The sequence below is a fragment of the Cebus imitator genome, unplaced genomic scaffold, assembly GCF_001604975.1.
Source record: "Cebus imitator isolate Cc_AM_T3 unplaced genomic scaffold, Cebus_imitator-1.0 Scaffold367, whole genome shotgun sequence".
Classification (NCBI taxonomy): domain Eukaryota; kingdom Metazoa; phylum Chordata; class Mammalia; order Primates; family Cebidae; genus Cebus; species Cebus imitator.
This window is the reverse complement of record NW_016107682.1, coordinates 445,691-465,440: the sequence shown is the minus strand read 5'-3', so window position 1 is coordinate 465,440 and position 19,750 is coordinate 445,691. Positions and strand designations below refer to the sequence as shown.

The 19,750-nt window shown below is 42.7% G+C and overlaps 1 protein-coding gene across 2 annotated transcripts in view; it reads right to left on the bottom strand.

The window, feature by feature from the left end:
* The window catches only part of RASSF8 (Ras association domain family member 8), a 109,205-nt gene extending 90,434 nt beyond the window's left edge, over window positions 1–18,771 (bottom strand). The window contains exon 1 of one of the 2 annotated variants that reach the window (XM_017507032.2): window positions 18,662–18,771. The gene's annotated coding sequence lies outside the window, so the exon portion shown is untranslated. The remainder of the gene's footprint in view (window positions 1–18,661) is intronic. The other variant, XM_017507034.2, reaches the window with a different exon arrangement.
* Between the last annotated feature and the right edge of the window lie 979 nt (window positions 18,772–19,750).

The following is a 19,750-nucleotide window of genomic DNA, read 5'->3' as shown; positions in this document are numbered from 1 at the left end:
TCACCTGTCACTATGGAATTCCACAGACTGTTTGGTGTCAGTGGTCCTTAATTATAAAAACTAGTATATTTGCCCTTACTGTAGCTGCCTCACAACCTTAATGTTCTCAACAATAATTTTTAAAAGGCCAACTTGGTAACTACTGGCAAAATCAAAGTATACTTATAAAGCAAGATTCTCAATTTTTTTTGCCTTGCAAATTTCATATTGCCAGCTAAATTCACTAAATTAGTACACACTTAACTTCATTAGCTTGCTAAATATTTGAAAGATGGAAAACAATTTTCCTGTTAAATACATGAGGTCAAGAACAAGAACTGCAAGTTATTTCCAGAAAAATAAAAATAATCATGTAAATGAAAGAGACTTGCCAAGAGGTTAGGTTGTCCCTTAAATTGAGGAAAAATGAATAAGACAATTATGGGCAGGCTGCCATATAAGCCAGTAAGTTTCTCTCTGTGTAATGGTCATGGATATGGCCCATAATCTCAGCCATTTCAAAATACTTAAGTCACAGCTCAAGGATGAATCCATGCAAACTTCTCAGTGATGCCATAACGACACGGCTGGTGTGCATTCACTGGTAATAAGTCAGACATCAGTGAGGTGGAAGGCTGTGGTGTAATGACTTAATGGAAAGAAGCCTGAAACAAACAGGGTCATAATGACAGTGTTGTTAATCTCATCTGCAGCTATTCGCTTAGGCTTTGCGGGATTCATTTTCCTACCTGTAAAATTGCCAGACCTCATTATTTCTAATGACTGTTAAGAATCAAATTAGATAATGGACACAAAAGTGGTTGAAAACTAAATAGTGCTCTGTAAAAATCTAAGGTGAGGGGAATCAACAATGAGGGGATAAACTGTGGACTAGGGAAACATCATGAAATTGTAGGCCAAATTCACAACTTTTCTTGGCAATCTGTGCAAAACCATGAGAGTCCCAGGCATGTGGTGGTAGGCTCTGGGAGTAACACACTGGGCTTGTTCTTCATCCAGCAGAGGGAGGAAGAGAGGCTGGAGACAGCTGTGTCACTGGTAGAGGGTCCTGACTGCAAGTTGTCGAGGTTCTTGGCATTTTGAACAAAGAACTGGACAAAACACCCAGCAAAGCAAAGAAAGGATAAAGCACCAAAAGACCAAGGCAGGGATTTATTGAAAACAAAAGTACACTCCACAATGGTGGAGTGGACCCAGGCAGCAGATCAAGGGCCCAGATGCAGAATTTTCTTGGGTCCAAATACCCACTAGAAGTTTCCCATTGGCCACTTCATGCTTACCTCATGTAACTGAAGTGGTAGTCCACAATCAGTCTGATTGGTTGCAGAAAGCAGCCAACCAGGAGCTGAAATTACAAATGTCACACTCAGAGCAAAAAACAACCAATCAGAGGCTAGGGTGAAGTTACAAAGTTATACTTCTGTGCAAACCAAGACTCTGCTGGCAATCAGTCTGATTGGTTGAGGACAGCAACGATTCAGAGGCTGGACTGAAGTTACAAAGTGGCAAACGAAAACTCCACCTGCACTCAGTATGATTTCTGTGGAGAGCCAGTTTCCCATCCTCTAGACAGAAAAGGTCAAAGGGAGTAGCCTATGGTCCTTTTGTTACTGAAGCGGAAAAAGTTAGGGTTTTCCTTTCAATTTAGTTCTAGGAAGTCAGTGTGAAACAGCCTTCGGTTCCCTGCCTCCAGATCCTATTCTCCTGCCTCAGTGGCATCCTGGGTGAGGAGAAGAGACCAGAAGACCTGTTCATAAACATCTACTGGCTTGGAATAAGGTCCTTCTTTGGTGCAGCATCTAAGACCCTCTACACCTGGTCCCAGTCACATTATGGGCCCCATTTCTGTCTACTCCCATCCCATGCTGAGTGACTCTAGATAATGTGCTGCCTCCCAAAGGTACTCTGCACATCTATGCTCCGGAGCCAGCCACCACCATGGTTTTCTGGCTGTGATGGCCTCTCCCCAGAGCACTCCATCACCTCTCGTCCCCCTCTGTGCCACTGTCCTCAGGTATACCATTTATTCTGGTCCTTTGGTCCTTGATCAGTATGTACTACCTTCTAAATAGCTTTCACTGTTTCTCCTTCCTCTTTCCTTTGCATTTATCTCTATTTCTAAAATAAGTCTTCTGAAGTTCAACTTTTGCTTTGCTAGATTGCAAGCTTTTTAAAAGGCAGAGGCCATTTCTCATCTTTGTAATGCCAACCACCATAAGTATCGTTCCTTTGACTTAATACACTCCATAAATGTTTGTAGAGTGAATAGAAACATGTCAATCTTAATACCACCGGAAGGCACTCAGCAGTATGCTGAACCCAGGTTATTCTAAAGCAATCCCAACATTCTCTAATATAAAATCTGAATATGTTGAAATCTTAATTCAGGACAAAGACAGGAAAAACTGCATCTCACAACCAAGCTTGCTACCAACTGAAAGCTAAGCAACTCTAGGACAGCATGACATCCTTTACCCTGGTGGGGTAGGTAATTATTCCTAACCTCAGCTCCAGCCACTCCCCCAGCCCACTGTGCACATCTAACGTTAATGATATCAAGACTATTTGTTCTCTGGCAGACCACATTCTCCCTTACACTCTGTGCCTTTGGACTTGTCCTATTTGTATGGAGTGTCCTCCCAGAAAATGCCTTTCATCCTCAAGTCTTAGTTCAAAAATGAACTTTCCTCATTAACATTCCCCGATTTCCTCAGGTGGACCTAGGAAGATCTTTCCAGAAGCACTCACTTCCAATCCCACCCTAGGAACCTACATCTCTATTGATCCATTATCACACTTCACAAATTATTTGTTTAAAGGCCCCTCCTCTAACAAAGTGTCTAAAAGATAAGATTGGTTCTTACTGTTTTTGCATAGCCAGTTTGCAAGCACTCAACAGATACTGAATGAATCAATCAATGACGAATAAAGGTACCACCCAATCTACCAACATGAATTATCTACCAATAGTTAACCTACACACGCTGCGTTCAGGGTTGAGTGCCCACCCGTCAACATGACTGGAAGAGGCAAACAAACTCAGAGTGCAGCCCCAACAGTTTCCACCTACCTGAGCAATATTCCCATAGAAACAATACTACCATCAATGTACAGTTTTCCAAGCTGGCCCATCAAGCCCTGTTCAATTTGAAAACTCCAAAATAGTTAAATCTGTATTGAGGAAAATTAAGATTTCAGTTTTTCAGATTGTCCACTAGGAAACGTTGGGATTGCTTTAGAACTAACTTGGGCTTAGAGTACTGCTCAGTGTCTGCCAATACAGCGCTGTGGCTAAAAAAAGTATTTTAGTAAAAGTCCCTGTCTGCTTTGTAGACTCTCTTGGACTAAACAAAAAACCTAGTCATCCCTTGTAGGATAAATACCTTTGGAAAGACATGTTCCAATTCACTGTGGATCTCTACATTGCTCACATTTAAAATCAGAGGCTTCCTTTAAACGGAATCGCCATTCTCTTTGCAGATTAGCCGTAGCACTTCTCCTGTGTTGGCTGAGCTTTCCTCCTCCCTCCATCGTCTTTCTTTCACCTCTTCCACTTGCATGATCAGGAAAAATTAGTTTAATATTAGCCAAAATAAAAAAATAATAAATAAATCTTCTAGGGAAAAAAATACACTCCGTTTACATTTACGCTCCAACCTCAGTGGGGGCCCCAACACTGCTGAGCACCACTCCTTTCTCCCTGGACCACCGAGCTTGCTCAGAACTTAGCCACTGCTTGCCCCAAGCTTCTCTGTTTTGCTCAAACTCCAACCTCAAAGCCATGTTTTTACTTCCAGATAACACCCTTCCCTCATCCCTCACTTCACAGAGAAATTAATGGCAGCTGGGCAAGGGTTGTCTTACTCCATCTGGGCTGCTCTAACAAAATACTATAAACTGGGTAGCTTATCAATAACAGAAAGTTGTATTTCTCACAGTTCTGGAGACTGGAAAGTCCCGTGATTATGGCACCAGCAGATCAGATGTCTGGCGAGGGCCCACTTTTTGGTTCATAGATGGCACCTTCTCACTGTGTCCTCATATGGTGGAAAGGAATTGCTGGTTCTCTTTTATAAAGGCACTAATCCCACTCATGAAAGCTCCACCTCCATGACCTAATCACCTTCCAAAGGCCCCACCTCCAAATGCCATCATCTTGGAGGTTAGGATGTCAACATATGGACTTTAGGGAGACACAAATATCCAGACCATAGCAGTCTCCCTCTCTAATTTTTAAATGAAGGACCTCACTGCCTGGCAGTCTGTCTCACAAACTCAGTATCTCAAGTTAACCCTCACGGTCAGTTTTTAAGAAAGATACCATCGCACCCAGCTGGCCAATGAATGATGAGCAAACTGAGAATCAAAGAGATTAAATCATGTGTCCACAGTCCCATGACTACTAAGTGACAAACAGAACCTGGTTATCCTGACCTTCAGTTCACACAGCATGCATATCTGTTTCAGTATAGTCCCAATTTATCTTTTCAATTTCCCCTCCTATGTCCCACGGTCTAGCCAAACTGGCCAATTGAACCTACTCAAGAATGCAAAAAAATAAACGAGAATTTGCTTGTTAAAAAAAAAAAAAAAAAAAAAAAAAAAAGTAATCCATAAAAAAAATAAAAAGAATGAACAATCTACAGTTACACACAATATGAATGAATCATATAACCTTGGGTGCCAGAAACCAAGACACCAAAGAGTCCATGCTCTATGATTTCACTTACACGAGGGAACACAAAACAGTCAAAACTATGAGATGCCATTAGAAGTGAGAAGCATAGGGCCTATGGAGATGCTGATAACGCTGTATTCTTGATCTGTGCACTTGGTGCATAGATTTGTTCAATGTATGAAAATTCAATGAACTGTATATTTATGCATGTGCATATGCATGTATGCACAGACATACTTGAAGTCAAAAAATAATGTTAATATTTTGTTGTGTCTTCATTCTGGTGCTTTTTTTTTACTTTGGTATTACTGTTTCAAAAAATAAAAATTGTTATCACATTATATGCATAATTTTGTATTCTGTCATTTCACCTTATGAAAAGTAAAGCATTTACCCAAAGTACTGTAAATTCTTTCTAAATACTTATAATGGCTATATAACAGCCCATCTGGAGTCAGTACCATAATTTACTTAACCAGTACCCTGATACCAACCATTTAAACGTTTCTAATGTTTATTATTATAAATATTGTTGAAGTAAATACCCTTACTCTTTTAGTTTTAGCCACTCTCTTCTCTTACTCTGCTTTACATATTTATAATATTACATATTATAGCTTATATTTATGTACTTACTGTATACTCAATGGTTGATATAAACTTCCCTAAATCATAGACTACTTCATTCTCCCTTGTAATCTTATGTCAGTCTCCTGAACATGGTCAGGTACTTACTAATTGTTCAAGTGTTTTCAGAAGCCAAGTAAAATTTCCATTCCTATTAATCTAGATTTTGGTATCACCTAAGTCATCCATGTAATAATATGAATGACTAAGTCAGTTATATTCCAAATTCTTCACTTAGTGTTCATACCTAATGTCTACAGGCAGTTTGGGATGGTCCTGCTTGAGGATATAAATTCACTCAACAACCAGATGTGCTGGGTCCAAGCATCCAGTGAGAATCAGACAAGTGCTTGCCATCAAAGAGCTTGCAGTCAGTGGATAACTAAACATGGATCCTGCTTTCCAGGAGACCCAAAGTCTAGCAGGGAAGGCAACGCTAAACCAATCTGGACTCCTCACTCTTGTGACTAAAATCACAAATGCTCAGATGGGAGCAAATATCAGTTCCAGAGCCAAACTCTGAAAACTCTCCCTGGGTGGCTACTTTTATGTTTCTTAGTCTGTGGATGAATGTGCCTGCTGTATTTACAATACATTTTGAAGTGTTTTACAAACATTACTAATGCCATTGTATCTGCCAGTGCAAAGGCACAGTACATTTTTTAAGTGCTAATAAAAAGAGACACGCTATAACAGAAACAAAAAGAAAGCCCATTGGAAACAGCTGAGAGTGGTGAAAAAATATTTTTCTTTCTTTCTTTTTTTTTTTTTTTTTTTTTTTTTTGCATATGGAATGAAAATTGGGAAGATCCCTGAAGGGCAAAGGATAAAATACAAGCATTAATGACTAACCAGAACACAGAAGAGAGATCATCAGAAGTTTCTCCATTCTGAATGTGCAACAGGATGATCAGTGCCAACGGGGGGAACTTGGCCCAATGTTAGTTCAGGAGGCCAGAAAATTGTTCTACAACAGAAAGGCTGTGCACAATCAAGGCTCCCACAATCCCAGAGGTAATGGGTGAACCTGGATATCAAGAGCTACTGAGAGGCTCCCCAGGGCACCACAAAAATCATTAAGAAGCCATGTGCTTCAAGAGATTTTTAATGCAGACAAAGTTGTTCTATTTTAGAAAAAGATACCCCTAGAACATCCAGCAGCAAGGATATAACCAGTTACAGAGCTTCAAAGAACCAACTTGCATTCCTTGAACTGCATCGAGGACTACAAGCTTAAAGAACTCTTAGTCACTTGAAACTCGTGAATAAATGCGCTTAAGAAGAGCCTCTCAGAAGCTTACCTGTTTGAGGTAGAGGTAATTTTAGACTCTAAAATTACAGCAAAGGAATAAGAACTATGTATGCATACGGTATAGAAGGAAGGCATGATCATTTCCTAAGGGAGTGAACTCCTTCCACAGGTGAAAGCGACAGCCAGGCTGGTTTTAGTGCTATCGAGTATTCTGGCAGGCAAAAAAGAGGATGAACCATTTCTTCATGTCATCAAATACCATGTTCAGATGTTTCAGCATCAATGCATGGGAAGTCTTATTAATGTAGTCCTGCTGGCATCTGGTGCCCAGCCCCTGAGAACATTCAAGGGATGGGAGGGCAGACAAGCAGTAAGGCAGGGCAGCCACGTGGCCAGCCCAGGGTGTGGGACCAGAGCCAGATGTCAGAGGTCCTGTGTACCATAAAAGTGTCTGAACTCAATCCTACCGGCACTGAGAGTTGGACTTTTGGCAGGTCAGTGACATAGTGAGATTTCTGTGTCCAAGAGCTCATCTGGAAACACGGAGGATGGATTTCAGGCCAGGAAACCAGTTAAGAGGAAAGTCTAAATGAGAGATGATAAATCAGGGCAGTGAATGATGGAAAACAGAGAAAATTTCCTCAGCTGTCCTGGAGGTAAAATCAGAAGAACTAGATGAATTAATCAAAGCAAGGTGGCACAAGAAAGGCAACATTAGGAGTAAGATGGATGATGGTCCCACAACAGCCGGCAGGAAATCAAGGAGGAAGTTAGGTGATGCACTGATCCCGACACATAGTTCAGTGGGCAGGGGCCTGGAACTCAGGGCACAGAGCACTGCAGGAGCACAGGCTTGGACATGCAGCACCATAAAGGTTGGAGTAAAAACAATGAAAGTAGGTGATGCGTGAGATCACTCATAACAGAAATTCTTACATTCTTAGCATGTGAACTCCCTTCAGAATTTGATGAAAAATTCTGCAACCTCTCACCAAAAAAAAAGGGGGGGGGGCAGGGGGAGGAACGAAAGACAAAGGGTGTAAAAACACATGAACGTTTGAGAAAAAAATATTAGGAAGCTCGTGGGCTCTCTGCTGCCCACACGGGGATGGTGGGTTAAAAAGTCTTGAGGAGGCAGGTGGGCAAGGGTAGAGGGGTACAGGGACAGGAAGTGAGTGGGAGGTCAGGGGAAATAACGGTCTAAAGCAGCATTTCTCATCCAGGATGCCACTGGCACATTACGAGGAAGAAGTCTTCACCAGGTAGGATGCTGAGGACCCCTGGCCCAGCGACTGGCCACTAAATGCCAGAAATACCCATATCTCCAGTCTCTGTGGCAACCAAAAAATGCCCCCACATATTCTGGAATGGCACCGCCCCATTGGAGAACCCCTGTTCAAGAGGGAGAGGACAAGGCAGCAAAGAAAACTTGGAAAGATCCAAGATGAAAAGCAAAGCAGATCCAATTATCAAGCCACCTCTCCAAAATATATGCAGGATGTGACCCTTCTCTTTGCTTCTCACCTCCACAATCAGCACCTCATCTAAGCCATCTGCTGCATGGATTGTTGCAATTATCTCCTATCCCCTAACTGGTCTTTCTACTTCTATCCTTATTTCCCCTTGGCAAACACTTTCAATATGGCAGCAGAGTGCACCTTTTCAATTTTACCAATTCTATTTAGCAAACACTTTTATAATACTATCTGCCATGCTCTGTTCTTCACAAATATTAACTCATCTAATCCTCATGACACTGTAAGACAGGTATCATTACTACCTCCATTTTACCAATAAGGCACACAGAAGTTATAGAATTAATCCATCATCCTACAGTCAGCACGTAGGGGGTTGGGTTTTTACCATGGGAGCCAGCTCCTGAGTCTGTGCTCCTGCTTTCTACCCAGGCTGCAGGAAATCAAGGAGGAAGTTAGGTGATGCACTAATCCTGAGAAACTGACACATGGTTCAGTGCGCAGGGGCCCGTAACTCAGGGCACAGAGCACTGCAGGAGCACAGACTTGGACATTCAGCATCGTAAAGGCTGGAGTAAAAACAATGAACGTGGGTGATGGGTGAGATTACTCGAGTTTATTCATTCCGCTATTCAAGACCCTCAACTGTCTTCTCACTCAGAGTCAAAACCAAGATCTTTGTAATAAAGATCTAGCCAATAAAGCCAGGGGTATAGGGACCCCCACTACCTCCTCGGCCTCATCTCCAGCTCTTTGCTCCCTCCAGCCTTACCCGCCTGGCCACTGGGATGTGGACACACCTGTGAGCACCAGCTCCAGGGTCTCTGCACTGTATCCTCTATCTGGAGCATTGTTCCTCCAGGCAGCTAGAGAGCTGGCTCCTTCATTAAGTTCTCTGCTCAAATGTGTTCACATTAGCAAGGGCTTCCTATCCATCCAATATCAAATAACACCTCCACTATCACCCACAGCATTTTCAATCCCCCCACCTTTTTTTCTCTAAAGCATTTCTCATCATATAAAGTGAAAATACTTGTTCATTTATTATATGTCTCCCCCAGTAGCATATGCTCTCCGTGCAAACAGGAGCTTTGTGTGTTTTACTCCTGCTATATCCTCATTCATGGAAAGGCGTGCAGTTCAGCTTTGAATGAACAGAGAGTGATGCCAAGGAAGCAATGTTTCAGGATGGACGGGATAGCCCAACAGTGTGAACATGTTGCAAACAACTTCAGCTATATGAGGGCTGAAAAGTTTCCACTGGTTTAGGCAATTAAGATATGGATGCCTGTGGCATGAAATGTTTCTAAAAAAAAAAAAAAAAAAAAATGGTACCTGGCTAGGGAATGAGTTGGCAGGTGAAGTAACAGAAGCAACAAACACAACCACTGTAAGAAGCTGCCTGAGAAAGGAGGCAGCTAGAAGCAGCAGCAGAATCAATGGACTTGGAACACATTGTTTCCAGGCCCAGGGCAAGAAGTCAAGGAAAAGCGAGACTGAATTCAAGAGAGAGAATGAATTACTGACAGAGAAGGGCTCTGAAGACAGCCGGCTCCTTGGTGTGCACAGTGAGGATCTCTTCTCCCACCCTTGCATGACTTAAACAGACGGGGTTGTCTCTAACTCCAGTTCTCTTCAGAACCACTTGCCTGGACAGACTGCAGAGGGTCAGTGCCTGTCCTCCCCAGAGAGCACTGAGGCCTGTCCTGCCTCCCAGTTCAAACAGAACGATTATTCAGACCTCACGGAGTTGGGTAAGGGGAAGGCACGAGCTGTCTACTGAGGTACTTCATATCCATTTGTTTCCACATGTGGACATACATAAACATCTTTATTTTAAAACAACCCACAGGGAAGAATCAGTGGCCCCATTTAGATATTAGAAACTTGAGGCTTGGTAAGGCTCACAATTTCTCCAAGGCTATACCTGTGTAGTCAGGCTTTAACTTAAGTGGGCATTCTTTCCAAATCATGCCGTTACCCAGCAGAATACAATAGGGGAAGAAACACATAATCAAGACTAGAAAAATTAAAATGAAGCGAATGATCTAGGTTGAGAGATTTTCAACAAAAGAAAACTAATATAATTATCAATAGAAAAGATAAAAAAAGTGTATTTGAGATTAGTTAAAAGGGGCAAGGTATGTATGTGCCCTCATCACCAGACATTATTATTATAACAGCATATAACAAAAAGAGAAAGGAAAAGAGGGAGAAGGAACGTGTGAGCAGAAAAGCCTTCCAGGAAGGCTATTGAAAGGAAACTAGACATGTGATTAAACATGACAAAAACACATTATCAAGTACTTTCTTGGAGACAGCTGCTTTTCATTTAGTTGGTTATCCAGCTGTGATACAATATCAATACTGTATGATATGATGTATATATCAACTGATACAATAAAAAAGGATTTAACAGACAACTGATTTTTGACAAAGGTGCAAAAGCAATTCAGTGGAGAAAGAACAATCTTTTCAACAGTGTCGGAACAACTGAATTTACATATGCAGGCAATTAACTTCTATCCATAACTCACACCATATAAGAAATACAAAATGCATAACAGATCTAAATCTAAAACCTAAAACTACATAAAACTTGTAGAAGAAAACATAGGAGAAAATCTTTATGACCTTGGGCTAGGCAAAGATTTCTTAAATACTATCCCAAAAGCACAATCTATAAAAAACAAATTTATAAGTTAAACATCATCAAAATTAAAACCTTCTGCTTTTTAAAAGTCACTGTTAAGAAAATAAAAAGACAAGACCCAAACTGGGAGAAATCCTTTGCAAATCATGTATTTTATGAAATATTTGTATTCAAAATATATAAGAATTCTCAAACATTAACAATAAGAAAACAACCCAATAAAAACACCAGCAAAAGATTTGAACGGCCACTTCACCAAAGATACAAAGATAGCACAAAAAACACATAAAAAGATACTTATCATCACTAGTTGTTAGGGAAATGCAAATTAAAACCACAATGATGGCTGAACATATGGCTCATGCCTGAGATCCAACCACTAGGAGGCTGAGGTGGGAGGATTGCCTGAGGCCAAGAGTTCAAGACCAGCCTGGCCAACATAGCAAGACCTCATCTCTACAAAATATTTTTAAAACCAGCTGGGCATGGTGGCACATGCCTGTAGTCCTAGGTAATTGGGAGCTATGGACTGTAACACTATACTCCATCCTGGGCAACAGAGTAAGACCCTGTCTTTAAAATTAATAAAAATTTTAAAAATCTAAAACAAAATACCACAAATGACTAATAAAAACCAACTATGGCAAGTGTTGACAAGGATGCAAAGAAAGCAGCATGTTTATCTGCCATTGGTTAAGAATATAAAATGGTACAATCATTTGGGAAAACAGTTTGGCAGTTTCTTAAAAAGCTAAGCATACACCTAACCATATGATTCAGCCATTTTGAATCCTGCGTACTTACCCAAGACAAATGAAAGCATACGTCCATACAATATTTGTATGCATGTATTCATAACAGCTTTATTTGTAATAGCCAAAAATTATCAACAATCTTGGCGTTCATTAATAGGCAGATTAATGAGTTGCTGTATACTCACACTATGGAAAACTACTCAGCAATGAAAAGGAATAAACTACTACTACATACATCAACATGAATGAATCTCTAAATAATTATTCTGAGTTTAAGAAGCCTCAACAACAACAACAACAACAAAAGTACATACTGCATGACTCCATTAATCTAAAATTCTAGAAAATCTGAACTACTCTATGGTAACAGGAAGTAGACGAGTGGTTTAGAGGAAAGGGGAGAATGGAAGGAACAGAAGTTACCAAGGAGAATGAGAAGATTTGGGGCAGGGCATGGTGGCTCATGCCTGTAACCCCAGTGCTTTGGGAAGCCAAGGTGGGCAGATCATTTGAGGTCAGGAAATTAGCCTGGCCAACATGGCGAAACCGAGTCTCTACTAAAAATACAAAAATTAGTCTGGCATGGTGGCACAAGCCTGTAGTCCTGGCTACTCCAGAAACAGAGGCAGAATTGCCTGAACCTGTGCTGCAGACGTTACAGTGAGCCCAGAACATGCCACTGCACTCCAGCCTGGCCAACAGAGCAAGACCCTGTCTCAAAAAAAAAAAGAAAAAAGAAAAAACAAAGAAAAGAAATAAAAGAAATTTGGGAGGGTGATGGGTAAGTTCATTCCCTTCATTGTGGGAATGATTTCATGTGTATACATAGATCAAATCGCATAAAGTTGTACGGTTAGGTATGTGCAGTTTATTGTGTGTCAATGATATCTCAATAAAGCTGTTTTTAAAAAGAAAAAAAAGGGAAGGAAGTCATTATACACTAAAAAAAAAAAAAAGAAAAGAAAAATACAGCACAAATAAACTATAAGATTTTCTGACAATGTATCAGGTATTAGAACTTCCTGTAGAAATGGCCAAATTTTACCTTCAACATTACAAAATATCCCTAATCTACTTCTCAATGGTATTTCTACAGTAGAGTTTTATAGATTATAAATCCATTCAAATATTTTAAGCAAAAATAAGGGCAAAATCTTACTTTCTGCCTGATATCTATCCATTAAGAGAACGCTAATTTCTTTTAAACATATGTACAGTACGTGTATCTGGAAGAGTAATTTAGTCTTAAGTTATTTTCAAGTAGCAAAATTACTAGAAGGAAAACATGATTTAGCACTCACAAGCGAATGATAGCTAACAACAGTGACAAAATATAACAACAGTGACAAAATATATTACCCACATAAATAAAACCTGGTGGCAAATTATCACAACTCTCCTCCTGTTGTAACCTGCATTTACATCTGATTTCTTTCCAAAACAAAGAGTAAAACATATGCTAATGAATAAGAAAATATTTTTTGCAGGGAGTGGTGGCTCACTCCTGTAATCCCAGTACTTTGGGAGGCTAAAGCAGGCAGATCAAGAGTTCGGGAGATCGAGACCATCCTGGCTAACACAGGGAAACCCCATCTCTACTAAAAATACAAAAAATTAGCTGGGCATGGTGGCACATGCCTGTAGTCCCAACTACTTGGGAGGCTGAGAGAGGAGAATCACATGAACCTGGGAGGCGGAAGCTGCAGTGAGACGAGATCACGCCACCACACTCCAGCTTGGGCAACAGAGTGAGACGCTATCTCAAAAAAAAAAAAAAATTAATTTCGACGGCCCTACAGTTCACTATAATATTTTGATACAGCTGAATGTGATAAAAAAAAAAATTGCTAAGAATAGCCTTCTAAATCCCATAGGAAGGATGTAAAATAAATATTATTGGTATTAAAAAAGTTCCAGGGAACTTGTTCAAGGTCACCCAAATAACCAGTGGACATATATACATGATGGAAAAAAAAGTAACAATGACTCCCAACCATAACTTTCCTCTCCTCCACAGTGGCGGCTACTCTTGATGCGAATGTCCTGCGGGCACAGAGGCCCTGCACAAGGCAAATCACATGGTGTGTCCCTCTCAGTCCTTGCTCCCAACATTTTTTTAAATCGGGTCTAAATAAGCATCAGGGTAAGAGTCTGGCTAGCAGGGGCATCTCTCTCTTCTCATACCTTCCTGACTAGAAAATCAGGGGTGTGGAAATGTGGGAACAAAAGGGACAATTTTTTTGAGTGAAGCAAATGTATGGAAAGAAAGATTCACTTTTCCAATTCTGACCAGGTAAACTACTCACTCCTCATCTATGAGAGCACCTAACAGGGACTCAAAAATGCTGCTTTCCTCCTCCTTGCTCTCCCAACCCAAGAGCACCCAGGCTTGGGAAAGCTCAAAGTCAAGACCACTCAAAGGTGTCACAGTTTGGGAACCACCGAGATGGAGTAGAGGAGTACATTCTGAAGGACTCAAATCAGCTCCAAAGTGCTCCTGCACACTCAGTGCTCTACAAGGTACAAAACTATGAAAGAACCAGAACCACATTCTAAAGGTATGAGGGAATAATTCTTAAGGAATACTAAAGTCCTTAAAAAAAAATCAAGAGAAAAACACAGAATTATGTAAGAAATAGAGATTACAAACATCACTAACAGACCTAAGTACTTCAGAGTTAGAGGACATCAAGCCAGTATTTCATAAAGAGCAACCACATGACAAAAATACTCAAAGCTGTAAGCCTTCCTTGTCCTTGGAAGGTCATGAGACTTTTTGGCTAAAACAAGGAATGCTTTAGTGAGAGAGAAGAAAAGAACTTCCAGGCTTCTAGGTGGCTCCCACTTTTTTAAAAAACCTTCTCCTCTCTCTTAAGTGGATGGTCCAATGATGTCTAGTTACCATGCCAGTCATATCAACAGCGGACCAGCACTGAGCATCCTTAGAACTCTAACTCTTGGCCGGGCGCGGTGGCTCACGCCTGTAATCCTAGCACTTTGGAAGGCTGAGGTGGGTGGATCACCTGAGGTCCCGAGTTCAAGACCAGCCTGGTCATCATGGTGAAACCCCATCTTAAAAAAAGAAAAAGAAAAAAAAGAACAAAAAAAAGAACTCTAACTCTCGTTTTTCTTTTTTTTTTCTTTATTGTACTTTAGGTTCTGGTTCTGGGGTACAGGTGCAGATCATGCAGGATTGGTGCATAGGTACACACCTGGTAATGTGCTTTGCTGCCTCCATCCCCCACACTCCCGCCTCCCCCGGCTCCCAACCTTCCTTTGATGTCTGGCACCAGTAACCAACAGCAGCTGACTAACGTATTATCATGTGACACTGTGTAAAATAGTGAGGCACAGTAAGTTTTTTTTTTTCCTTTTCAGTAATCCTGTGCTGGTAAGAAAGATAATTATTTTAATGATGTACTTAGAAAAAGGATTATGTACAACAGAAAGTCACAAGGGTAACACTAATTAAAAGGTGTCTCAATTTATTACTATGATTCCTTCACAGAGCCTAAATGCATTTTTACCTGATATTTGCCAAGGCAATTTAATATTACACATATAACCAGCAAAGAAGGAATACAGAAGTGTGGGTCTGGCTTTTCTATCATGAAAAGCAAATTTCACAGTGATAAAGAAAGCAATCAAGATACAAATACAGAAACTGGGCAGGGTGGCACATGCCTGTAGTCCCCGTTACTCAGGAGGCTGAGGCAGGAGGATCACTTGGGGCCAGGCATTTAAGACCAATCTGGGCAACACAGTGAGACCCCATCTCAAAAAATAGATACAAACTGATATTACGATCTTACTCATTATATCAGCATATTTATTGAGCACATACTACATATACCAAGCACTGGTGAATAAATCAGGTATTATTAACTTCATATTAACCTCAAGGGCAAGAAAAGGACCCTAAGTGATTAAATAATATACGATTGTAAATAATAAGAAGGAAAAAATAATTGTGCTATGAGGGAGAAAATAAAGGGCCTCTAATTCATATAAGAGTGGCCTTGTCAGAGATGACCTTTATGAGAAAGGATATTTGAGCTAGCACCCAAGGATGGGAAGTTACTCAAGAGATGATCCTAAAATAAGGAGACCAACAGCATGAGCCACAGACCTGAAGCTAGCCTGCTGGAGAACTGGCCAAGATGACAGCAAGAGATGCAGGTGGAGGTAGGGACAAAGTCATGCAGGACCCTGAAGTAATGTCGAGGATTTCGTATCTTATCCCAAAAGTAAATAAATGTGTTTCCTGAGAGCCTTGAAAACTTTAAAACAGCAAATGACTTTTTTTTTTTTCTTTCTTTTTCAGGCTGCTGGTAGGAAAACAGACTGGAAGAGGTACCGAGTATGTGCAGGAGGCACTGCCCCAAGGAAAGATAATACAGTAGAGTGGCTTGCATTGGAACAGTGGAATAGTGGGGACTGAAAATCAGACCAGTTTGAAAGAGATTTTGCAATAAAAATGGACAGCAGGACTTTGTGATGAACTGGTTTGCTAGGGCTAAGAGAATAGAAGAGAGAGTGGTGTGAGCTACTTCTTGGGTGGATGAGATGAAAAATGGAGGAGGAACATTTTTGAAAGTCTGAGTGATCAAGAGCTCAATTCTGAAGGAGTCTGACATGTTGCCATTTATTGGCTGAGCTGACCAAGCACATTTAATACATACTGGATGTTCTACTCACCACGGCATCCCTTTTAGTAGTAGTATCCCTATTTTCCAGAAATCAAACTGTAGATCGCAGAGACTAATGTGTCATGGCCAAGCTCACTCATCTTGGGAGTGACAAAGTCACAAGTGCAACCGAAGGTTGGCTGGCAGTGGGGGTAAACATTCTTTCCACTATAGAGAATACTTGGAAACTTTTCACTTTGAATTTTTAAGCCCATTTAGGGTTGGCGCAAGTTAGCATCAAAGAAGAGTAAACAGACATTACATTATTTTTTTAATCAAAATCTTTAATTTATGATGCATGTTCTTCTATCCAACTCCCTATCCACTCCGCTTTTACCTGCAAAGAGTTTTGTAATGTTTGGAACACTAGCAAGAGATCTAAGATCTTAATGTTTTACAATAAACGAGCAGTCATGCCAGGAATTAACCATAAGAAAAAGGCAACAATATCCCACAGCAAACAATATTTTTACTTCCAAGTCATTATATACATCAATATAAAACAGACCAATTAATGAGTCAGAAACCCTCAAGAACTAATCATTTCTCAAAACACAAGACAGCGAGGTCAATAACTGACATAAGTCACCACTATAGAAGGCTACAAGAGCCAAGCACTGAAGATTCAGATTAAAAGGTTGCAACCTCAAAAAATAAATAAATAGAAGGCAAAACAAATTATACAACCATGCAGAATTTTAAATCTGTAATTCCCAAATATCTGAACCAAATGCCAAACTCAGGAAGAACGCATCCTATAAACAACTTAAAATACTCTCTGTTCTTTGTAACTGCTCTTTCCTGAAGAACACTGACACTTTTGCAAAGTGAAATGCCTTCCCTACCTGCACAGCCCCATGATTTGCTCCCTCTCAGGGCCATCTAATGCACCCCTAAGCTACTAAAGTCCAGAAATAAGGTTTAAGACACCTAGAAAGAACTCAATGCATAACTGCCAATTGTGTCCATTACAGAAAGTACCACCCGGAGACTCTTGAGGAAAAAATAAGGAAGGGGAAGATTTTTGAAAGGTTTTATCATATGTATTACAAATTATATTTTGTGGCATTTGATCCTTCAATAGAAAAATCATCAAACTATGTTCAGTCTTCTTCAAGCGGAGGATGGTCATGTGTAATTTTATGGTTTTGGGAGACTTCTTCATGGAGATAAATAAAATTGAAAGTACCACTGGTATGCCCGCTAAAAGGTAAAACTCACACAAACAACTTCCTTGAATGATAGTGCTGTCTCCTGCGTTCTGATTCTTGCGTCCACCCTGCTGCACTTCTCCCTGCAGAGCTGGCTGGCATTCACTACTGCCTCACTCAGGCAAAGGATGGGATGTCGAAAACCCATTAAGAAAGCTTTTCATTTTCTGTTCCTTCATAACACGATCGTAACTCCTGGCAACTCCAAGATGAAAGGCAAATGAGAAAATAAAAACTACCTGGGGCCCCCTACCAGAACGAGTGGTTAATCTAACGGAGAGAAAAGCAGAGATTTATCCATATTCAAAAATGCTTCCTGGGAACAAAGCAGATCTAATGAATTGCTGAGCCACAATCTACTGGAAAATCCATAAATGTTCGCCCCTGCTGTCACAGGGCTAGAGGATTTTTAATGCAACGCTTTAATGCTAACCAGACAGGACTAACCTGACAGGTTAAGTTAGCTATGAAACGTGCTTTGCATTTATTTCGCTTCTAAATCCCTAAAGATCAAGAGCAATACTGACCCGCAATTATATATCCTACGTTGCACTGCTCAAGATGCCATTTGATGCTGGGAAAGTAGTGGTTTAGCAACACCAGGCGGCTCTATGATGCTAAAATAACAACGCAACACTGGTTTCCGAACCCAGGTACTCATATTTTATAACCCAGTGCTGCACCAGGACCCACATTCAAAGCTCGCATCCTTTCAAGTTGAATCTTCAGGGTTTGTGCAATTTACCCTCTCAAAGTTTCTAGTTTGCAAGACAGAATTACTCTGAGCGTCCTCTCTTGTTGACTTCCCTCCCCAAAGGGACTGACGACAAGGGGGAATAAGAACGCAGATGGTTAACAGTTCAAATGAAATTTTAAAACATATAAACCAATCTTTTTTTCAGAGGAGAAAATAAGCATTCACCAAACCGCCACCCGGCAAGCGAGCATCCGATTTCCATCCGGAGGGAACAAACATTTAAAAAGCCAGACATAAAATTCCCTTCTCAACAAAAGTGGCCTCTAAACTCCCTTGCCAAGGACACTGAGAGGAAGCAGAAAAGCAACGACCAAGCTTGTACTTTTCAGTCGGCTGCATGTGTACCGCGGGCAGACGCGCAAAGGGTGACACACCAGAGAAAGGTGAACGCAGAGGGAGCAGGAGCCCGCCGCGGGCAGGGTGGGGGCGGAACGGACGCGGGACCCAAGGTGCTAAGAGAGGGGCGATGGGGCGGAGGGCAGCCCCGAGGCTGCAGGCGGGGAGGGCGGGGTCCCCAGCGCAGCCCGGATCGCCGCCTCCGCCGCGGAGTAAAGTTAATACTTACTCAGTTTCGCAACTGCGCCGCCCCCGCAGGCCGCCCGGCGGGGCCGGCAGGGGCGCTGGGGACGCGGCGGCACCCGGAGCTCCGCGGCCGCCCAGCGCCGGTCTGCAAGCAGCACACCCCGGCGCTCCCGGCGCCGCGCGCCCAGCACGGGCAGGAGGCCACGGCTCCCCGGCGCGCCCTTTCCGCGCACCTCCCGCCCCGCGCTAGGTGAGTGTGGACGCCCTGGCGAGGGTGCCGCGGTGCGCGAGCGCTCGGCCAGCGGCAAAGACGCCGCGGTAGCCGCCCCCAGAGCCACCGCCGCGGCGGGAGCGAGCGGGCGAGGCTCGGCGAGGCTAAGCGAGGAGCTGCGCTGCGGACGCTGAGCGGGGCGCTGGGCGAGCGCGGGCAGAGGAGTCGGCGGCCCGCTCGCTCCCGCGGCCGGTGCCTCTGGGCTGGGGGCCGGGCTGGGGGCCGGGCCGGGCCGGGCGGCCGGGCGACTCCGCCCCTTCTCCGGGCCGCGGCTGAGCGCGCGAGAGGAGCGGCGCGGGGGCGCCCCCCTCGGCCAGGCGCTCGGGTTTCAGCCGCCGCTCCCCCGCGCCCCGCCCGCGCCTGGCCCGTTCGCCGGCGCCGGGAGAGACCTCTTAACGGAACTGGGACGCCAGCGCTGCATTGTGGGAGCTTTTAAAGCTGCGGGAAGCGCGGCGCGACCCCGGGCCCACCGGGCCACGCTCGCCAGGCCCGCGACGCACCAAGGCCTGAGGACCCGCAGGCCGGGCGCGGGGAGATGACCAGTGCCTCATGACGCCCCCACGGGCAAAACCTTCCATCGCCCGGGGCTGAGACATGTCAAACTGCCCTCTACGGTCACCCGGAAAGTAGGAGGCTTTTTCCGCAGAGGGAAAAAAATTGTTTTTAATTTAAAAGAGCCCTTCCATCCCCGCCTCCAAGGACTGGGTTTGAATTGCTTTTCATCTGCAGTGGCAGTGATTCAGCGTCCCTCTTAGCAGCAGGCAATGACAGAGGCAGGAGACGGGGAAAAAAAAAAAAAGAGAAAGAACACACAGCAAATGAATCAAACGGACATGAGTAACAAAAGTTTAGAAAGAGCTG